Source organism: Schistocerca cancellata, chromosome 2 (genome assembly GCF_023864275.1).
Source record: "Schistocerca cancellata isolate TAMUIC-IGC-003103 chromosome 2, iqSchCanc2.1, whole genome shotgun sequence".
NCBI lineage: Eukaryota > Metazoa > Arthropoda > Insecta > Orthoptera > Acrididae > Schistocerca > Schistocerca cancellata.
In genome coordinates, this window is record NC_064627.1 from 47,021,588 (window position 1) to 47,033,859 (window position 12,272).

General features: G+C 40.6%; 1 protein-coding gene across 1 annotated transcript in view; it reads left to right on the top strand.

Moving 5' to 3' along the window:
* The first annotated feature begins 1,181 nt into the window (after positions 1-1,181).
* The window catches only part of LOC126161322 (PRL-1 phosphatase), a 656,036-nt gene continuing 644,945 nt past the window's right edge, over positions 1,182-12,272 (top strand). The window contains exon 1 of the mRNA XM_049917076.1: positions 1,182-1,291. The gene's annotated coding sequence lies outside the window, so the exon portion shown is untranslated. The remainder of the gene's footprint in view (positions 1,292-12,272) is intronic.

Genomic DNA, 12,272 nt, shown 5'->3' on the forward strand with positions numbered 1-12,272 from the left:
GATTTCTTGATTTCTTAACATGAAGCATTTACAACGATAAAATGCTGATACAATGGAATAAGCAATTTGTTTTTGAAAGCAGAGGAATGACACGCAGGTAATAACGGAGACATATAGTATCAGATTTGTAATATTACGCTCTTTTTTGGAGTCAGGGTTATAACTATGCGTTACCGTGGATGATGAAGTGAAAACGCATGTATTTGTTACGTACGCATAAAGACTTCTGAAACTACTACATATTAAAATAAGATTTTTTAAAAAAAGGGTTGGACTTTTGATGTTGTTGTTGTTGTTGTTGTGGTCTTCAGTCCAGAGACTGGTTTGACGCAACTCTCCATGCTACTCTATCCTGTGCAAGCTGCTTCATCTTCCAGTACCTACTGCAACCTACATCCTTCTGAATCTGTTTTTTGTTATGTTACAAAGGGTAGTACAAATTTGTTTGCCGCTAAACAGTATTGCACGAAACTCAGTTGGACGGATGGATCAACTTCCATTATATCTGTTACAATGAGTACTGAAATAGCACATCAAAGGCATAGCTAGTCCACTTGCACATACACACTATAGGAAGCGCATATTCCATCATTTTTCGGGCGTGCTTCCGGTATATTCTTAATCATTTTTACGATATTTCGGGTGACAAACTTTCAATCATTCTTAAGGTGAGTCGCCCAGAAAATGATGGAATATTCGATCAGCCAGGAAAGCTTTAAGAAACGTATTCTCAGCGCAGCTTTGCGATCTGCAACACTTCAATATTGGACTGGTGGCGGATCTAATATACTTTAAACCCCTGGATGTCCCGCGTAATTAAGTGACCATGCGATTAAATTGTTCCAGTATTGTGTTTTGTTTTATTTTCAGACCGGAAAGCCTGTCAGAATAACGGAATAGTAGCTGCTTTATTCACACCTGATTGTCACAGCGCTGTATAAAAAGAATTTTAAGTACTTATACAGGTTGCTGGTTGCGTCGCATGGATTTAGGCGTTCGTGTCACTGCAGCAGAAATGTTACGTCCTGAGAGACGCGTTGCTCTAGAAACGCCGCATATTTTGTAATGAAGCGCCCCTCTTCTTCGACGCAGACTGCCGTCAGCCAATGGTATTCCACCTCAGGGTGACGTCACGCCAGACAGAGCTCCGCCGTCTAGACTGTCCTCCATCTTTGTTCCGCAGACAGTTAACCTTGAGTTCTGTTCGCCTGTGGGAGTGCTTAAAACATCCGACTGTACGGATTTGCGTCTTTAACCGTCTAATCAGTCTTCAATGTGCATGGCTCTTGTGGTGAGTAAGATTTTTTAACGTCATATTTTTATTGCAGTGGATGCTTAAAACTAGTGACTACATTTGTTTTCATTCCGCTATTGCGACATTCGATTGTGATATCTGAAACCAGTGTGCGTCATTCACATATATTTGACGTCATATCAGAGCTAATGCTGATAATGATGTTACATCCCATGTGACCACGCAGTGTACGTCAGTGACGTCTAACCAAAACATACTTGTCATGACGCCGGTATCGTGGCGTTTAGCTTAATTGTTTTCGTAGTGTTTCCATGCAAGCAATCAAGACTGACACGTGAATGAAATCATCGTTAAACTGTTCGTGCTGTTTACGATAATAAACAATAACAGCTTTGTTTATTTGTTATGTGGATGTATGAAGACATAAATATACCAGACGTGGTGGGATTTATCGAGAACCGTCCCGTAAATACAGCTCTTCGTAAACAAGCATGTTTATATATCTCAGATATAAGGTTTTTGCTATTGTTATTGATTTTACCTCAGAAGTTTTATATCAAATTAATAAGGAATTTCAACGTGTTGATTTCGTTAGTTTATTAATTACAGTATATTTGTGATATTACAACATTTGTGGCAGTGAGTATGTGCATAGCAGGCTGTGGTGGGATGTTTTTGGATTAAGGCAGAACATTCGAGAGTAGTTTGTGTTCCTGCGAGGTCAATAACCTTGGAATTCTGTCTTCCTGACAGGAAAGTAACACGTGTGGTGGGTAACTGACCTTCCACGAGCACGTTCGCTGTAGTGGGGGAAGACCAATGACCGACTCCGTGCCTCAGCGAATGTTTTTGTTATACTTCGTCTCGTATCACGCAATTCATCAGGTACAGAGGATAGTGTGAAATAGTAAACGTAGCGCGCAACGGAAGATATATTACATTGCTAAAATAAAGACAGAGGATTGGTATAATCTAATAATGTTCAAATGGTGTGATTTGTTACATTTTATAGCTTAAATAATCAACTGTTACACAGTGATCCAAATTCTTTTGTCAAAAATTACTGTGATTTCGTATTTTGGTTCGACCCCTTTATCTGAAATTCATGTTCTCTGTCGTACTATATTACTATACAGGAAATGTTGGCTAGAATATTACATTTTATGACTTAGGCGGACTCGAACAGGAGAAAAAATTTTACACTAATCATTGCTTTTGCGCTGGATTATAACCGTAACATAAAAGGTGATTTGTATACTTGCATAATGACAAGAGTAACAGCACTGCCATGTGTTTATTTTTCGGTATTTTCGTTCAGTTCTTAAGGAATGTGACGTGATGCTACACAATCATGCCCTTTCAAACACAAAGGCGTACTGTGATTATATCTGTTATGTGACGTTACTGGTGTTATGAAAGTGCCACATTTAGGAATGGATTGCAAGTTTGTAAGAGGAAAAAAAAATCCAGTGGTTTATAGAAAACATGATCTTTCCCACACGCAGTGTTTCTTATAGTTCGAACATTGTGAGGTCAGTGTTTTAAAAAAATGTAATTTTCGTCTAAATATTTTTGATAATAAATTACGATTAAAATGGTTGAAGTGGCTGCTCGCCCCCGTTCTTGCCCAAATATTCGTTAGTCACAGTATGCTCATTACAGTAGAGTTTAGCAATTCTGAATAATATTCGCTAATAGTATTTCATACCATTGGTTCATCCCTGATTGTATTCGCATTCCTTCATCCGTTTCGTGTCAATTCAACAGTAAAAGAGCATTGGCGACGGTTTGCCCTTGCATGTTCAGTGCTACTAAATTATTTAAAATTATTACAGTTTTGTCTTTATTTTTGGTTGTATACATTCCTACTTTGCTTTTATCTCGTTACCTATTGGAACAGTGAAAGTATGTGTATTCTTTTATTTTGTGCTGTTGACTTTACTGTTTAGTTTGTGGTAAACTCTTGTGCCGTCTTATCAGGTTTATTGACTAGAGTTTTTTTATGGTTAAGATATTGTTCATACTTGCAATCATTCGTTATCAGTTGCTGCTTCAATTACGTTTTTTTCATGTTGATAAGAATCCGGTTTTTTCACCTGAACGTTTTTCTTTTTAGGCGTTATCAGTGACTTATAATACAAAGAATATTGTATGATTATATATACTTATCTGTAGTGCTAACAGAAAACATTACATCACCTAGCAAAATGTACAGAATTGAACAATTGCCATCATGTGATATATCACTGATGATGCCCCCTCATGAATAGGCCAAACAAAAAAATTACTTATAAGGACGAAATTGTACTTATATATATGCTAAACATAATTTAATGCAACGCATAATTGGATCAGTTTTCACAAATTTATTTAATAGTAGGAACAATGGTAAGGATGCCAATAGAAATACGTGGAAGGAAGAATAGCTACTTTTTTAGAGGTACGTACAACAAAGTCACATGACATGGAGGCAATGTATGTTGGCGGCAGATATCCCCTTCTGCACATGTGAATGTTCACAGACACCCCTGCTCCACGCTAAGAAGAGCACAAATTAACGATCTGCATCTTTCCAACGCCCGATGTATGGTCTTTGTTGTATTTCATGTATTTAGATTTACGAGAAAGCATAACAGATACAGGACGCCAGAGAACGCTGATAACAGCAGAATACGAAGTATGTAATTTGTTGAACCGATACTCAAGTGCATCATACTCTATATAGCGTCTTAAGTATTTTCTATTGAGAGGAGAGGGTAAAATAATGTTTTGCGTAAGTCACTGGAGAACATCGAATTTTTGCGGATGTAAGTAGCTGGGTCATTATGACAGAACTGCGGCGTGGGTGGAGGGCTGGATGTTATCGAGCCATGTGACACGGTTTGCTTAGCAGTTTCCGGGAGCGGTGCCAGGAAAACTAGTTGCAGCCGCCGTCGTGTTCATATGCTCCAGCTACAAATATATTTTGGAGCAAGGTAGGTTCTGTATTAACTCCGTGAGGAAAATTTTGCTTTAGATTATCTTATTCTATGCCAATACGATCTTTACATGAGAAATGTATATAGGCGAAGGCTGAGCCGGTTCGGTGAGTACTTTTTTCTGTCCCCAGTACAGTCTAAAAAAAATCGGTTAAAACGAAATAATATTGTGGTCCCGACGCAAAACTATGTAATTTCGTACACTTTTTTCTTCCTTTAACACATAACAGGAAAGATTTTGCTTCTCGATATGTTAAATATATTTACTTCCTCTAGTCGCTACGTCGCCCATATTTATTCGCTGTTTTTACCTAAAAAAGTAAACAGTGGTCGCTGGCGCAGTTACGTCTTGGGCACTGCCGTTGTCGACACTTCAGTTTTCAAATTCAGTGTTAGTGTGCCGAAGTGATTATCGAAATAAGTGAATTTTGTGTCACAATCGTTTCCTGTTTGGTGTTTTTAAATACAGGTTCTGTAATTTTTTATGTATACTGGCAGAGAAATCGCTAGGCACGAAAACAAACCACTGCTTTCCTTAAAATAGAGATGAAATAGCTCTGTCAACGACAATGTAAAATAAGTTACGGTGATTCTTCAACGCCGTATTTTCGAGCCAAAGAGTTTGGTTCATACAAACTGTATCTCAGAATGTTCCCATAGAGCAAATATCTCTGGAGTGAGCATTGCGTTCTGCGCATGTTGTCAACATTGAACCGGGATTGCCACGTGTTTTCGGGATTTCGCTGTGCGTGTGTGCTGTCTGCAGCGTTTGAAGTTTATAATATCAAGAGTTTTTGTTGTGTTTCACCGTTTGTTGATAGTGTAATAGCGATGGTGAATTACTGTTGTTGCTACGGATGCTAAGAAAAATATGTGAAAGGAGGGATAGTAACTTTTAATGGGTACATACCATGTAGCTCTAATTGTAGTTATAATATTAGTAAGAGACACTGTATATGTTTAAAAATTTCGAGATGCATTATAATTAAGACTTGATTCTGTAGACCTATTTTTTTACGATTTTATGACTATATAATACACTACTGGAAATTGAAATAAGAACACCGTGAATTCATTGTCCCAGGAAGGGGAAACTTTATTGACACATTCCTGGGGTCAGATACATCACATGATCACACTGACAGAACCACAGGCACATAGACACAGGCAACAGAGCATGCACAATGTCGGCACTAGTACAGTGTATATCCACCTTTCGCAGCAATGCAGGCTGCTATTCTCCCATGGAGACGATCGTAGAGATGCTCGATGTAGTCCTGTGGAACGGCTTGCCATGCCATTTCCACCTGGCGCCTCAGTTGGACCAGCGTTCGTGCTGGACGTGCAGACCGCGTGAGACGACGCTTCATCCAGTCCCAAACATGCTCAATGGGGGACAGATCCGGATATCTTGCTGGCCAGGGTAGTTGACTTACACCTTCTAGAGCACGTTGGGTGGCACGGGATACATGCGGACGTGCATTGTCCTGTTGGAACAGCAAGTTCCCTTGCCGGTCTAGGAATGGTAGAACGATGGGTTCGATGACGGTTTGGATGTACCGTGCACTATTCAGTGTCCCCTCGACGATCACCAGTGGTGTACGGCCAGTGTAGGAGATCGCTCCCCACACCATGATGCCGGGTGTTGGCCCTGTGTGCCTCGGTCGTATGCAGTCCTGATTGTGGCGCTCACCTGCACGGCGCCAAACACGCATACGACCATCACTGGCACCAAGGCAGAAGCGACTCTCATCGCTGAAGACGACACGTCTCCATTCGTCCCTCCATTCACGCCTGTCGCGACACCACTGGAGGCGGGCTGCACGTTGTTGGGGCGTGAGCGGAAGACGGCCTAACGGTGTGCGGGACGGTAGCGCAGCTTCATGGAGACGGTTGCGAATGGTCCTCGCCGATACCCCAGGAGCAACAGTGTCCCTAATTTGCTGGGAAGTGGCGGTGCGGTCCCCTACGGCACTGCGTAGGATCCTACGGTCTTGGCGTGCATCCGTGCGTCGCTGCGGTCCGGTCCCAGGTCGACGGGCACGTGCACCTTCCGCCGACCACTGGCGACAATATCGATGTACTGTGGAGACCTCACGCCCCACGTGTTGAGCAATTCGGCGGTACGTCCACCCGGCTCCCGCATGCCCACTATACGCCCTCGCTCAAAGTCCGTCAACTGCACATACGGTTCACGTCCACGCTGTCGCGGCATGCTACCAGTGTTAAAGACTGCGATGAAGCTCCGTATGCCACGGCAAACTGGCTGACACTGACGGCGGCGGTGCACAAATGCTGCGCAGCTAGCGCCATTCGACGGCCAACACCGCGGTTCCTGGTGTGTCCGCTGTGCCGTGCGTGTGATCATTGCTTGTACAGCCCTCTCGCAGTGTCCGGAGCAAGTATGGTGGGTCTGACACACCGGTGTCAATGTGTTCTTTTTTCCATTTCCAGGAGTGTATTACGGCTTGTACGAAAGCTTACAAACAGTCGCTTCCTGTCTTAAATTTGCTAGTGGAACAGGAAAGGGAATGGTTAGTTGTTTCAGCAAATATTATCCTCCATGCATTTATCAGTGACCTGCCGATTATGTATATAGATTACTCAGTCTACTACTATTTATTTAATAAACTGGGAGCAAGCACGTAAAATGCGTTAAATAAGTACTCCAAAGTGTCTCCAGTAAGAAAAATTGTGCTTTAGGTCACAAAAGCGAGAAAATAAATACCCAGAAATAGCAGAAAAAAGGACGAATTAGCAGGGATATAATCGCTAATGTGTGGCAAATTCGGTGTTTTTCGGACACTTGCAAAAGTACTAGCGTACTGTCAAGTCGTTATGCAAGACTATCACTGCAAAGATGTACGTCATGCTCTGTAATATTATAAAGTGCCGTATCATACCAAAAACTATCAAAAATCGAGTGCATCTGAACTGTGACACCAATCGCAAAGAAGCAGGATGTAGTATCACGTGCCCTTAAAAGTTACGTAGCTGGTTTATTCCCGGTATCAAATGGATACTGTTAAAATGTCCGCGCAACATATATAAATAATTCACGACACGTACGAAAAGAATCCGTCTGTACTAGGGATGTAGTGACATTCTAAATATACAGGCGCTATAAGGACAGACACGACGTCCCGAGAACACGTGACCAGGGCGGCAATGTATGTTGACAACACAAAATCTGTTCTGCGCATGTGAATGCTCACTCTAGAGATATTTACTCTATTAATGGCTCTGAGCACTATGGGACTTAACATCTGTGGTCATCAGTCCCCTAGAACTTAGAACTACTTAAACCTAACTAACCTAAGGACAGCACACAACACCCAGCCATCACGAGGCAGAGAAAATCCCTGACCCCGCCGGGAATCGAACCCGGGAACCCGGGCGTGGGAAGCGAGAACGCTACCGCACGACCACGAGATGCGGGCTCTCTATTAATGCTCCCACACTACGGTCTCTGCTGCTGGAAAGAGATGAACTTTAAGCACAATAGGAATTGAACTTTCTGCAGAACCGGACGGACGGGCATTCTCAAGGAAAGGAACAGGGGTAGAGTTTGCCCAAATAAGTTTTACCGATGAATGGTATTGTTTCTAATATTTAACTATCTTTTAGTTCAAAATTTAATAATACCGAACACTATTTTTGTGTTCAACTCTTTTTATTTCACCACTCATTTCTTACAATCATTGCTATTTACAAAAAGCAAATGCGGTAAGAAACACAGAGTCCATACAGTTTTTCATAGGTATCTTCTACACCGATGTAACTGGCTTGATTTACTGCTGGTTAAACAGTAAAACCATCGATTAACCCTACGATGCATGGTGCTGAAAACACACATGAATGCATATGCAGAGCCTCGAATTTAACATTTTCCTCTTTTCATATAATCATTCTTTGGAGTTAAATTTATTTCTGTCAAATTTATTGTCATATTGAAAGATTCCTAAGATACAGTAACAGGATGTGGTGGGCCTGATGAACATTTTATTATTTTTTAAAAAAATCTCTAAGAGTGAATTTTTATTAGTTACATCCATTTACATACAACATATACAAATAATTTTATTAATTCACTTATAAGTTGCAGTTCACATTTTATAACATTTATTACAACCAGTTTCTTCAATTAAAACGTACTCATTATTCACAATATTATGTATATAGGCAATATTTTGACAAAAAGTTGTTATTCATTGTTCATATAAAATTGCATTTTTCTTAGTTTACAACATGTGACAAACAAGAAGCACAAAGAACGCCACTATGTTCCTTACAGATCTTGATTTTACACTTAATGCATGTCATAGCACTTTTCCTGTGTTTATTATGTGGACAATAATTGCACCATCTTCTTTTTCCTGAAACAGGTAGTTGGTTCGACTATATGACATCTTTTTGAACACCACATTTTTGCATGGCATCAACGATTTTGTTTGGAAAATTAGTGATCTGAATACGAAGTTCCATTAGCGGCCTTACCATTTCCTCTGCTAAATCTTTTTCACTTCTTCCACTATGGTATGTCAGATGTTGGGCAGAAAATAAAATTTCACTGTTCATTGCTGCGACGTCCATCATATTCGTCCATAATGCAAATGGCCATCTTCTTGTTTGTCTCTTGCAAGTGTAGTAACGAATTTTCTGATCCATTTGATCTACTCCACCCTTCGTAGAGTTATAGAACTTTATTATATCTGGTTTCTTTTTTGCATGAGTTTCATCGATGTTTCTGTCGTGATGCATTGTGCTAGTCAGAACTGCAGACTTTTTCTTTCTGGGAACATAATTCACCATTTTAATGTCACCTCTAAATGAAAACAAAGAGGAATGAATCGCTCTTGAGGCAGATGGTTTCATCTCATTAGGAATTTCTGGTTTATTTTCTTTGATTGTTCCCACTACTGTGATTTGCTTCTGAAGCATCTCTTCTGCCAGCTGCACACTAGCAAAGAAGTTGTCAACAGTAATATTTTTTGATGATCTTTCAATGCTTTTAGCAAGATTGTTCACCACATTCAATCCTAGATTTTTCTGAATAGGTTCATGGGGCATCCTTCCAGTATAAAAAATTCCGTCTAAAGCATATGCAGATGTAACATCACATAGCCAAAATATTTTTATCCCATACTTGGCTGGTTAGAGGGCATATACTGGGTGAAGCTGCATCTTCCACGGAATGGGACTAGCTGTTCGTCAACTGTGAGCGAATCATTCTACTTCTACGTGTCAAGAAATAGTTCCCATACATAGCGAACATCTGCAAGCTTGTCATCTGCAGATCGAGCTTCACGGGTACGCCTGTCATCAAATCTAATCATTCTCCTTATATCCTCGAATCTATTTACTGACATGGTGGCCTTATATGTAGGATTTGCCTTTTCATCCAAGAATAATTCTCTAATAGGGACATCCCAACTCTTCTCAACACCAGAAAGCAGTAAAAGACCAAGAAAACCCTCCATTTCAGCAAGCGAAACGTTTTTCCACGTTTTACCACGTAAAGCAGCCACTCTTCTGCCTTCAATATTTGTGCAGTTGATGATTTCCTCTAGTATTTCCTTGGAGATGAAATAGTCCCAGGCATCCTTGGGTTTACAGGTTTTCAAACCACGGGCTGGACCAAGTGCCTTCTTTACGATATTATGAACAGGTGTACGAAAAGTTGCAGGAGGATCTAATTTCCAAATCGTTCCATTCCGACTAATGTATGTGTGGTCTTCTATACCTTTATGTGGTGGTTCATTTTCAGACTCTGATGAAGTAATATTATCGGAAGGACTATCATCTGCCTCAATATTCACATCTGCAGGTTCATTGGCTGATTCTTCACTACTTGCATCTTCAAAAATATTTCCTTCCTCGCAAGAAACATCTTCTTCAAACCACTGAGCCACAACACTTCCAAAATCAGCTGCATTTGCTAGTACTGACTCTCTTGCTTTGCGTGTCGAAGCCATAGCAAAAGGCGTGTCTCTTGAACAGCAGCTTGTACAGCACTAAACGAGTCATACTCGTAACAATATGGGCCTTGCAGCAACAAACAAACTACAGTAAGAATGAGGCTGACAAGAGCAGCGCAGTATAACAATACTATGCAATAATAAAACGTTTGATAGCAAAAAGATCAATAATACACCGACATCGCCAATATCTGAAAGTAGTGTGTATTATTTTTTAGTTATACTATTACTACTACAGCTACTGCTGCTGTTGGCACTCCTGTTGCTGGAAATACCACTACAGTTATTGTTGAATTAATAACTGCTCCCAAACAAATGTTGAAGACAATATAGGCTAAAGAACATTTATAAATATGTGAGGGCTTCTGAAGCCCTGCTTATGCGTGCAGTGTGTATGGGTAAACGTATTGCATTATACAAAAAACTTAAAAAGGTATCTCGTTGAGACTTGATAGGAGGAATGCCACAGTGTTAGTGAAAGACTACTGGAAAGCAGATTGAAATCGAACAAAAAATTACAGAATTTTTTTTAAAAAATGAAGACATACAAGGGCCTCGGAGGCCCTGTATATGCATCCTAGGGTTAAGGGACCGTCGTGACCGGGGGGTGGTGGCGGTGGAGGGGGGAGGGGGGGAGGAGGAAGAATAGTACGCAATTCGGAAGGATCTCCGTGGGCGTGCTGAAAAGTAATACCTCTGATATTTATGTGAAAACTTAAGGGTTCGTAACTGAAACCAATTGTTGTTCATATTCTGCATCTTTACTCCTCCTGTCCACATATTTATGTCTCAACATAAGCACCCTGACGACGAACACATTTCTGCCAACGAGAGACCAATTTGTTGATACCATCACTAGAAAGTTTGACTGTTCACGGAGCCACAGCCTCGCCTCTGCTTGCACCGCTTTATTACTATGGAAGTAAAGTCCTCGAAGGTGTTCTTTAAGTTTCGGAAACAGATGAAAATCGGATGGGGCTAAGTAGGAGCTCTTTGGAGTATTGATCGATGAAAGTAAAGCCAAGGCGTCTAATTGTTGCAAAGCTCGTGTGCGGTCTTGGCATTGTTCATATTGAAGGGCAGGGTGCTCCAAGTGTGAACGAACTCTTCGAATTCAAAACTCGATTACGGCATGCTGTTTCTCACACACCGACATAGTTACTAGTACACACTGCCAAGTTACACGCTGCAATTCGGAGCCCTTTAACGACAGAGGGCTGCAAATATGTAGAAATGAACAATAAAGCTGTAGAATGTTAATAACTTCTGTTTTATTTAAAAGGCGTAAGGAGTTTTCACTTAAATAAATTCGGAAGAAGTGCTTTTCAGCACACCTTCGTAATAAAACACCTTAATTTGCCTTGGGAAAAGTTTCAAATTGCGACGATTTCAAAATGTAAGAACATTAGCTGTCGAATACACAGCGAACTGGAAAGCGCTGTGTGTTAGCTATTGGATTCTCATTTTGGATAAAGAATAACAGATTTACTTATCAATAGCGATTATCTACTTTCAGTAGACGTCCGATATGCAGTATGTACCTATAAGAGTAAATTTTGGGAGGAATATAATTGCTGTACTATAATAAAATTTGATGAGAGCCCAAGTTACAAAAGTTTTTTTTTTAATGTGCGCTTAACAGAAAATTTTTCTAATTTCGTGTTAAACTTTTTTCACTGTGATTCGACAATTTACTAAGCAATCTTCGTAGGCGCTCTAAGACTACGGTTGGCAACACCTGGACAAGCCCGCAGGGCGAAACAGAATTGTTGTGGAAAAATGCCACATTTCTTTAAAAAAATTTCCTATTGGTGTACCTGTACAACAATTAATATGGTAATTTGAATAACACGGTGCGGTGATGATGATTAGCTGCTAATGGGCCTGTTGGAAGGAGTGTTCCTTGGCCTTCCCTCGTGTCAGTTAACCATTAAACGAGTGACGTAGCAGTTTTCGTACAAGCAAAAAATGTTTCCAGGCTACATCTTAAAGTATTTTTAAGTGTAAAGTCACGAAGAGTTTCAGAAAGTATTATAGGACTCTGGTGGGGTCGCACCCTGA